Below are 9,991 nucleotides of genomic sequence, written 5' to 3'. Positions count from 1 at the left end.
TACTTGCCGGAGAGCGGCAAAGCGTCCTTGGCTTCGAACGCCGAGCGTCCTGACGAGCGTCTTCTCCTGAGAGAGTAAAAGATCTGCTAGGAGAGCGAGAACGTTGACGATCCGGAGGCGGAGAGAGAGACGAGCGAGCTGAGAGAGAATGAGGCCGCTTCGTCCTCTTGACGGGCAGCCGAACGTCCTTCCTACGCTTAGGCTCGACTGCTGCTGGGCAAGTCCTCTGAGCCATCAGCGACGTAATCTGGTCCTGAAGGGACACAAGGATATCCTTCGTAGGTGACGAAGGAGCAAAAGAAGGGGCAGGATGAGACTGCGAGGAAGGCGAGGGGCGAGGGGACGCCTCCTTCCTTCTAGCAGTACAGCTATCTGCCTCTCAGGTGAACACGCCTCGTGCGTGGAAACGAACGTCCTCATCGGTAGAAAGCCTTCCTCTCTTCTGAGGAGGAAAGGCGTCATAAGCGTCCTCTGACGAAAGAGGAGACCTAGGACGTGAAGCGTCCTCAAAGCGAAAAGTCTTTTCAACGGACGCGAGTCTTCTCCGAGCGCTCCACCTCTTGCGCGGGGAGGACGCTTCGGGGAGGAACGAAAAGCAATCTTTCAGGATACGCGCTCGTGCGCGCTCTTGGCAGCCTGGGATTTAGCAACAAGGCTGCCGAAGGGATGCCAGATCGGTGGGAAGGCCCCCGTAACCCTCTTGCGGCTTTCGACATACCCACTCCCTGAGTCCTGGGAGTCCGATTAGAGGTCTAGGACCTAGAGCATTATGGGGCCGATCTGACGCCCCCTCCACAACACTAGGGGCACTAACACAAACTTTCACTGGGCCGGTTTCTAGGGCCAAAACTTTAGATTCGAGAGCACGAATAGACTCTAGAATCAGAGAAAGGGTGTTACCTTCTCCAGACACAGCACTGGGGCCCGAAGGCAACAAAACAGGATTAGGTTGGGCAAAATCTACTGGTGTTAGAGGAGGAAAGGAAATGTTACTATCCTTACCTTTAGTAGAGCTGCCCTTGGAGGGGAAGACCTCCTGACTCTATCGCGCTCCAATTTACGCAGATAGGTCTCATACATCCTCCATTTATCATCATCCAATAATCCTTACATTCATTGCACCGATCATCAACCACGCAAACATGCCCCCTGCAATCCATACAAACTTGTGTGAGGATCAACTGAAGGTTTAAGAAGCCTCACCTTACATTCACTCCTCACACACACTCTGAAACTTCCCGAACTTGATCCAGACATACTGAATCTAGAAAAGCCAATTCCAAAATCAAAAGCCAATCAAACAACCCAATCCAGAAGTCGATACCAAAGTCAATCCAGATAATATTAAGCGAGATAATGAAAAAATCCTAGACGGAGGTACTGTAAACAGATGTTTGCAGCACCGGCGACAGAAAAAATATGAATAGAAAATGGGAATGGTTCCTGATATCCGCCGCCCAGCGGCGGGTGAATGGGTACTACCCACCTGACCGCCCCACTTACGTGTGCCGCGAATTTTGAAATTCTGTCGGACGTCAGAAATACAGCTATATATATCTGTCAGGTAAGTTTCATGAAAACAAATTTGGTAAATTACGCCTGATGCATCAGAATCTCAAAGGTTTAAATCGCACCCTAAATATAGGGTGTTGAGAAATATAGCAAATTTACTTACCATCACATCCTCTTTGCATGACTGTGAAACTGTTTTGTAGAAATGATTGTAGTTGGCCTCAACTGTGCACACCATGGACAGGTTCGCGTAAATTCTTGCAAGAAGCCTCTAGTAATACCATAGTAGTATCGCTGAACCTGGAATGAAGGGATGTACTGTATATGAAATACATGAAAATTAACAAAATTCCTCAAGTTAATGTTAACATTCCAAGTCCTCCGTAAAAGGTTTAATATCCTACATGTGCTACAGGGTCCTTTATAAATTAAACCTACTGAGTTTCCATCAAAGGCCAAATCCTATATATAATGCATGTAAGGTGAACATCTTACTCCTAAGTTAAACCAGCATGATGCATACCTTGTTGCTAGTTTGATAACTGGAATATTATCTCAAGAACTGTAATTCTTATAAAGTATACATATGGCACGTGCATAGGTTGCAAAAAAAAAAAAACAAAAAAAAAAAAAATAAGCTTTAGGTGCAGAAAATGCAAATCCTTTCATGGTTGAGTCTGAATAGTTAAGTTGTTAAATTGTAACCAGATGTTAGGCATATTGTTGAATCCTGATAGAATGCACAGTATGAAAGCTGATAGTACTCTAGAGTTTACCTTGCCCATTCATTCAATAGTAAGCTCTCTGGAAGATGTTTTATTTGTAACTAAAAAAATTTCTTTCAAAATCCAAAAAGTAAATTTTTAACTAGCTGGTAACAAAGCACAATATTTGTCACTACTTTTCTGTTCTGTTAAGTTAAACATACACTGAAGATCTTTTTTAATATTTTTTTCTTGTCCACTAATAATGATGTGCATGTACAAAAGAAAAAACAAAAATGACCATGAAATTGCAATACGTACCATCTTTGCAGGAATTGGCAGGGTCAGACAAAGAAAGAACTTATTCAAATGACTCTGTTATTGACTTAACTAGCATGCGAGTTGATCCCATTCCCTTCAAAGCTCACTTGCTTTCCATCAATGCTTTAATTTCATTACTGAGTGGTAAAGGCATCTGGTAATTTTATTATTCTCAATGTAATTCCATCCAGTAACATTGCTGTAGTTTCATCCATTCTTCCACAGCTGCATTTATGTCTTTTTTTATTTACTGTTTATCCATCCTTTAGGTCTCTTCTCACTTTGCTACTTTACTTGCTTAGTAAGCAAGATGGACTAAATGGAAGGCATTACAGTCCAGAAATGTAACTCAGTGGTCAGTGTATGTGTACTGTAATCTTATGGACAGACCTTGATAAAAGTGGGTGCTTCAAGTATTTACACATGCTTGTAGAGAGAGAGTACTTTACCAAGAATGTCACTGTTATTGTACACTTGGTGTCACAAGTTTCCAACAATTGTATTCAAGTTTATAGTATCACATATCTATCCATATACTATACTGTATTCACTGGTAACTTGCACTGCCCTTTTATCATCCTAAAACAGTTAACATAGATTTTGGCACAACTCCCCTATTTGCATAGGAGGATTTGTTCTTCATACAGATATAGCAAAACTCAAGAGATACAAAAAAATCTATAATGAAAATTTGTACCATAAACTTGAAATTATTCCTGTAGCAAACATAAAACACACAGATACGTATAGCAAAACTTAAGTAGTGAGCTCAAGGGAAATGTTTTTGTCTTAGATAGAAAAAAACCTATAAGAAAATTTGTACCATAAACTTATAATTATTCCTGTAGCAAACACAAACAATGTTAATCTCACATACTATTTGGACAAACTGTAAATAACTGCTCTCTTTGATAGATTTTATCCTGTATACTTACATACTCTAGGACTTTTTTGTAGCCTGCATGATTGAGTTCCTTTGTATGAATATCATAAACTATGTCAAAAATTTGCTCTGCATGTACAACCTGTAGCCTTGTCTTTGCATCAACAAGATTCTGGAATATAAAGATGAATTTATCATTAATCTGTTTAAATTTATTAGTGTACTGAACACCATGTCTTTATAACAGAACAAATTCTTTCATACACACGATCAACCATGACACAAGACAAAGTTTTATTCCAAAGAAAGGAGTCAAGGAAATTCATAGTGCATCCTATACAGTGAAGTAAAGTGTAAATAAAAAGTTTATCCTATGGGCTATGAGTAGCTCTTTTTGATGATGACTGACAAGATCCACAGCTAAAATGTAAATACAGATTACGCTATAAAAATAATAAATCAATACTTTTCATTTCAAAAGGAAAATTATTTTCAGTTATTTGTTACCACAGTATTTTAAATATGGGTGTACCTATTCTCTAAAGTAAAAAATGCAAACCAATTGTCTTTTCTCCATATACAGTACTTAAATGTCTGATCAAAATTTTCAAAGATACAAACTTCTGTTTACCTACAATGCCTGACTATGTAATGTATAATTTTATTTAATGTATTTAATGTAGTATTTAATTGTCCCTTTCTCCAAGGGATAGAAGGGAAAGATTAAAGAAAAGATTTTTACTTATTATAAACTTGATGTAAAAAGACTAAATTTTGACAACTTTATTACCACAAAATGCTATATGCCATAGGCTAACTAAAGCGCTGGATGCCTAGGCTAACTTTATTGGAATTACAAATTCAACTTACAAATGACTTCACAGAACACAGCATAACACTAACAAGGTACTACTTAGGTATAAGTGTAGGTACAGGTAAAAGACTTTACTCCCACCCCCCACAAATAAAAATTTTGTGTGCTACTGTTTTTTTACAACAAAGCAGACTATTCCAAATTGTAATACAGTACAGTATGGCCACTTACCCGAGATTCATGATTGGGAATGGGGTTTTAAAATAGGATCCGCTGTCATTTGTCACATAAGCAAGACTAAACTTCTTTGTTTGACCCAGTGCTGAACTGGGAGTCAACCTTAACTCGAGGATGCAAAAGATGTTTAACTATAGCTTCATATTTTTGGCGGCTTAAGACTAGGCTACATCGGTTTGCGGCCTGTTCAAGGGCAAACTGTTGCATGTGTTCTCGGTATCTTCTTTCCTCCTCGTCCATTCTGGAATAACAAAGAGGCTCATAGAAATAGCATTACTTAATAGTTAAACTTTAGTCAAGTATCTTATAGTACTGGCTTTGCAATATACTGAGGCCCAGTACCATTCATCACTAGACATACATACTTTAGACACATCAAATTCATAAATCATTGCTAATATGAAAGCAACATTTATTATTTCAAGTAAATTATTTCTATAAATATGGATTATGGCATCAACATTTAATTTATGGCTATTCAAAAGGACAATCTCCTTTGCACAGAAGTTATTCTGGTGTGCAACATCTGAAAGTGAATGAGTTGAAAAAATCTTTGTGCTAATTCTCATAATCTGAGTCTATAAGCAATTTTGTGAAAAATAACAAATCATGAATGAAAGCTTCAAGCAGAAAACTTCCACAATATTAGCTGCCTTAGATACTTAAACAAAAGACTAATCAGCAGTATGTCAAATTCCTCTATATAATATCCCATTAATTCTCTCTTGCAAGCACTTCCTTCAGGCCTTTTTCTTTCCAATAGTACCTTTCTTAAGTATCTACATCTTCCCTCTTAATGCTTCTGAATTATATATTCTTTTCACCAACCATATTCAGCATCAAATATAGACATACAGCTAACTTTAGAAATTCACTAACTGGCATCACCAACTTTAATGAAATATCTTTAAATAAAAGATGTCATTTTTATAGCTGAGATATCGGATTCCATAACGTAAGTGGCTGTGATACAGTTCAAACATCATGATTATTGAGCAATAGTATAAACATCCATTGGAAGTGACTCAGTAGTTAAGTGTAAATATCAGAAGAATGCTTCACTAACATGGCACATAGATCATAATTATACTTATATTATTTGGCATAATACTGAAAATTTTTCACAATGTAGCCAATGCTGTTGGCAAGTACGTTACTTGTGTTTTTTATTGCAGCGTCACAAGGACATAGAATGCAGGACGTTTAATTATAACCACCAAAAACAAAATGCTATAAGATGCCAAAAAACATACCTGTGTCATACCAACTTAATGGTGAAAGGGTTGCAGAGCCGCCAATTTGAAGTAGTGCTGAAGTTGAAGACACAGTGGGAAATGAAGATTTGATCCTGGGCTGAGAGCTTGCCCACAACTGGTTTGCCAGCTACCACTTGAAATGCTGCGGCAGGTCTGTCAACTACGCAGGCTGGAATTGCAATAGGTAGAAAAAAATTTTATTTTCTTCTGAACACAATTATTTCTCAAGTAAGCTTCAACTAAGCATCATCCTTTAACATTTTCATGTTCCATGTAAAAAGAACATACATATTATCAAACACAGTTTTTTGTATAACTAAACACAATAAACATTATGTACTAAAATTGATACAGTCGCACAAGAATAATAAAAATTACAAAATATTTTCACTTGTACAGTACATTCAATATCTTGTTATCTTAAATAAAGAGCTACACTAAATTTATGCCAGTACCTTCAATGTATATTACATTGTCACCTGGAACTAATCAAAATCGTTGCAGCAAATACATTCTGGAGATGTATTAGAATCTTTCCTTCAATCTGAGTTTGTTTCTGTTAGCATTTTCAAGTCTTCTTTACAGTATCCTGGGCATAAGAGTTCATGGACAGACTGAAAAAAAAATAGCAACCATTTAAATTTCCAGTGGTGTTTGCTTGATACAATTTTTTCTTTTGATTTTGAAGCAAAATGGAGCATTATGTCTGTGTTATACACTAAAATATATAGATTCAAAGCATTATAAATGTAAAATTGCAATTTCTTTCACTGTTTATGTGATCAAAATGAGTAAATATTGCAGCTACCACATTTAATTAAGCAAGACACTTATACTTTGCTTGTGATTTACTATACATTATGTTGATGTAGTGTACTTGGCATTCTTGTTTACATTAAATCAATGAAGATGAGGTTATGATGCACTGTATAGGTATTTCACTCTGGGATTTACTGTGTTCCGAGTCAAGTCAGGCTAGTCTATGTCAGTAGTGACTCCCTAGGTTAGGTTATGAAAAGACAGTCACGGTAGGATGCATTCCAGTAAATCATGACACTACCTATAAGTCCAGTTATGGTGGGGGTACATAAGGGTAAGGTAGGATCTGGTGGGCTAGGTTAGGTTAAGGTAGAATTGGCCTTGCCCAGTCTCTATAATTAGTAGGTACGTCAGCATACCTACCATTTGGTAGATCTAAGCCAGTATTCCGCAGCGGAGCCAAAAAATTTTATACGCTCTTGTAATTATTAAGTATAGTAGGGTTCCATTCAAATTAGTGATATTCATTCCCCAATGGGGTCCCCACATACCTAATTTTTGATTACCTAGTACTGTTGTCTAATAGTCATCTTTCTTGTTCGGTCCTGCGAAGCTTGAAATGCACCAAAAAGCCTCAGAAATTAATTTTGTTCTTGGCAAAGAATCAGTTTGTTTACAGTCATCTAGGGTAACAGGCTAAACTAGTCGATTGGGGGTTGAGTTTAAAGGGGTTCAATTATCCATGTGTAAAAATGAATGGTGGTTCAATTATAAAAACTTGCCAACCGGTCCTCGCCCAGATAAATTACCAAGTTTAACTTAGGTATTTGGCCAAGTCGAACAGCAGAGGGACTTACTCTTGGTTAGACCCGACCAAGGTAATCTTGCTCAAACCAATGACTAAGCTAGCTACCCCAGAGATCAATATTTAACACATTAATAAAACTAGTTTGTAATAATTTATCCATAGTATTACTATTAAAACGGGTTACTGCGGAATGTTACTCATGACAGTTTATTACACGAGCTTCAAGCAGTAGGCTTGGGTTATCAGGCAACTATTTTAAGATGGTTTGTTTACTTACTGCGCCTTCTGCCAATGCCTTCTAGCCATTTGCGCAGCGCAGATTCGGACATTTTGATGATGGCGACACTCAAAAGATTATTTTTAAAAATAACTGTTTGTAATTGTATTATTTTGATTTTTATTTACTTGTAATGCAAAAAAAATATTGCACAGTTTATGCTCTGCCCTTTTGATCTTTTATCTTAATGATTCCCTCACTCTTTTACATAGAAATACTAATAAATTATCATGTGTCATTTAATATCGAGATGTTGCGAACAGTGCCACGAAAATGCTTCGAAGGTTTGAGTTCTTCAATTTGTATGATATTTTGTTGTTGTCAACTTGACAGTGCTTGAACCAAATCTATTTATGTATGTACGCGTGATCATGTATCTGGCAAGTTTGTAAAAGAGATGTTTAGTCAAATAATAAGGTAACACGTTTGCGCTTAAAGATGTAAATGCTGCATACACTAAAATGTCTTTGTATCTTGACATAGGCCATTTCACGTTTTCTTAGGCTAGGGATAGAACCCAGTCTTTTTGCATGCCGTGTTCGATCTGATACATTATAGTGTAGGAACTTCGGGGGCAGGAAAACTAATTGAAGATTGTTTTTCAAGAAGATTCTTTGGTTATTTTTTAAAGATATGGTTATCCCGCTTTTTTCAGGGAAGGTTAACAGTTCGGGAATATGCCTCCCGGCGACAATTTGCAGTTTTAGGTTCCAAACCATTTTAAAGGCATGACCCCTTCGTGATTTTTGAAATTATTCTTTTTATCATTTAAGTTCACATGGCTAACATAATTCGTAAACTGAAGATTTTGTTTCTTGAGTTGTAAAAGAAAAGCTTCGTTCCCAGGATATGGTGTCTCAATGAGCTACTTAAGGTGGGTACACACGTGAGAGCCGAACCTTGTATGCGTAACCGAGTTACGCATATACGGTTACAAGGTGTCAAAATGTAGAGGACGAACCGTAACCACGTTAAGCACGTAACTTCATTTCAATCCACTGCGATCACCAGTCTGTCTCTGTCCGGGTTGTTTACCGACGATGGCCACCATGCAAGTAGCAGCTGCGCGTACATTTATACACATTATTTAACGAAGATGAAGCGATAAAAGAAGATGGAGGCAATCAATGGTTATATACTAGAAGGGTAGAATACAGTGGTCGGGAATTACTCGAATGACTTGAGATTCCAAGAAGTTTCTGGCCAACAGTGAAGTCTTTTCTTCGTAATAGCTAATAAATTGAAGGACCTCTCGTCACTTCAATCAGCCATGGTAGACATATACGTACTGACTGACCAAAACCAGAGGGACTCTACTATGGACGGTCTTGTTCATAGTCGGTGTTAACAAGTTCAGCAACCTCTGTTGTTACGCGTGTCATACAGGTCCCGTCCACACATGGCGTAACGTTCAAAGAGACCTCCCTTTGATGTGGGGCCCAAAAACCGACAATTTTGGCGGGACGGAGGGCGAACCGAGCCTCGAACCTCTCGCGGGTTCGGGGGTTCGGGTAACAAAACGCAAGTGTGGACGGTTCCCTCGAACCGAACCCGAACCCGCGAGGTTCGAGGCTCGGTTTCGGCCCTCCGTCCCGCCAATTGTCGGTTTTTTGGGCCCCTCCCCGCATCAAAGGGAGGTCTCTTTGAACGTTACGCCATGTGTGGACGGGACCTGTATGACACGCGTAACAACAGAGGTTGCTGAACTTGTTAACACCGACTATGAACAAGACCGTCCATAGTAGAGTCCCTTGTATTGGTCAGTCAGTACGTATATGTCTACATGGCTGATTGAAGTGACGAAGAGGTCCTTCAATTTATTATTAGCTATTAAGAAGAAAAGACTTCACTGTGGCCAGAAACTTCTTGGAATCTCAAGTCAGCGAGTAATTCCCGACCACTGTATTCTACCCTTCTAGTATATAACCTTGATTGCCCCTCCTCTTCTTTTTATTTCGCTTCATCTTCGTTAAATAAATGTGTATAAATGTACGCGGCAGCTGCTACTTGCATGGTGGCCATCGTCGGTAAATAAACAACCCGGACAGAGACAGACTGGTGATCGCAGTGGATTGAAATGAAGTTACGTGCTTAACGTGGTTACGGTTCGTCCTCTACATTTTTGACACCTTGTAACCGTATATGCGTAACTCAGTTTTACACATACAAGGTTCGGCTCTCACGTGTACCCACCTTAACATACCGCAGGTCAGTACATTCTACACTGTCCACTGGCATTATTTCCCCCCCCCCCCCCCCCCCCCACCCCCCCCCCCCCCCCCCCCCCCCCCCCCCCCCCCCCCCCCCCCATTAACAAACGTCTACGGTCGTTCCCATACATCCTTCATTTTCCTTAATAATTCGATTCGATGCACGCATGAAGTTGTGGGGATGCAAGCGGAGTCGGTAAACTCATTAAG

At 39.0% G+C, this 9,991-nt stretch overlaps 2 long non-coding RNA genes across 10 annotated transcripts; both read right to left on the bottom strand.

Moving 5' to 3' along the window:
• Window positions 1-1,695: 1,695 nt before the first annotated feature.
• LOC135225063 (uncharacterized) lies at window positions 1,696-4,488 on the bottom strand. Its single transcript, XR_010316911.1, has 3 exons — window positions 4,466-4,488; window positions 3,473-3,592; window positions 1,696-1,812 (listed from the first exon to the last, which is right to left on the bottom strand). It is a non-coding gene; the product is annotated as an uncharacterized LOC135225063 (long non-coding RNA).
• Window positions 4,489-4,565: 77 nt separating this feature from the next.
• LOC135225062 (uncharacterized) lies at window positions 4,566-7,638 on the bottom strand. 9 transcript variants are annotated; one of them, XR_010316902.1, is made up of 4 exons: window positions 7,572-7,638; window positions 6,183-6,341; window positions 5,725-5,896; window positions 4,566-4,712 (listed from the first exon to the last, which is right to left on the bottom strand). It is a non-coding gene; the product is annotated as an uncharacterized LOC135225062 (long non-coding RNA). The 9 variants fall into 9 exon arrangements; XR_010316904.1 differs by lacking the exon at window positions 7,572-7,638 and adding an exon at window positions 7,509-7,565; XR_010316903.1 differs by lacking the exon at window positions 7,572-7,638 and adding an exon at window positions 7,463-7,558.
• Between the last annotated feature and the right edge of the window lie 2,353 nt (window positions 7,639-9,991).

The sequence above is a fragment of the Macrobrachium nipponense genome, chromosome 12 (genome assembly GCF_015104395.2).
Source record: "Macrobrachium nipponense isolate FS-2020 chromosome 12, ASM1510439v2, whole genome shotgun sequence".
Classification (NCBI taxonomy): domain Eukaryota; kingdom Metazoa; phylum Arthropoda; class Malacostraca; order Decapoda; family Palaemonidae; genus Macrobrachium; species Macrobrachium nipponense.
This window is presented reverse-complemented; position numbering and strand designations above follow the sequence as displayed.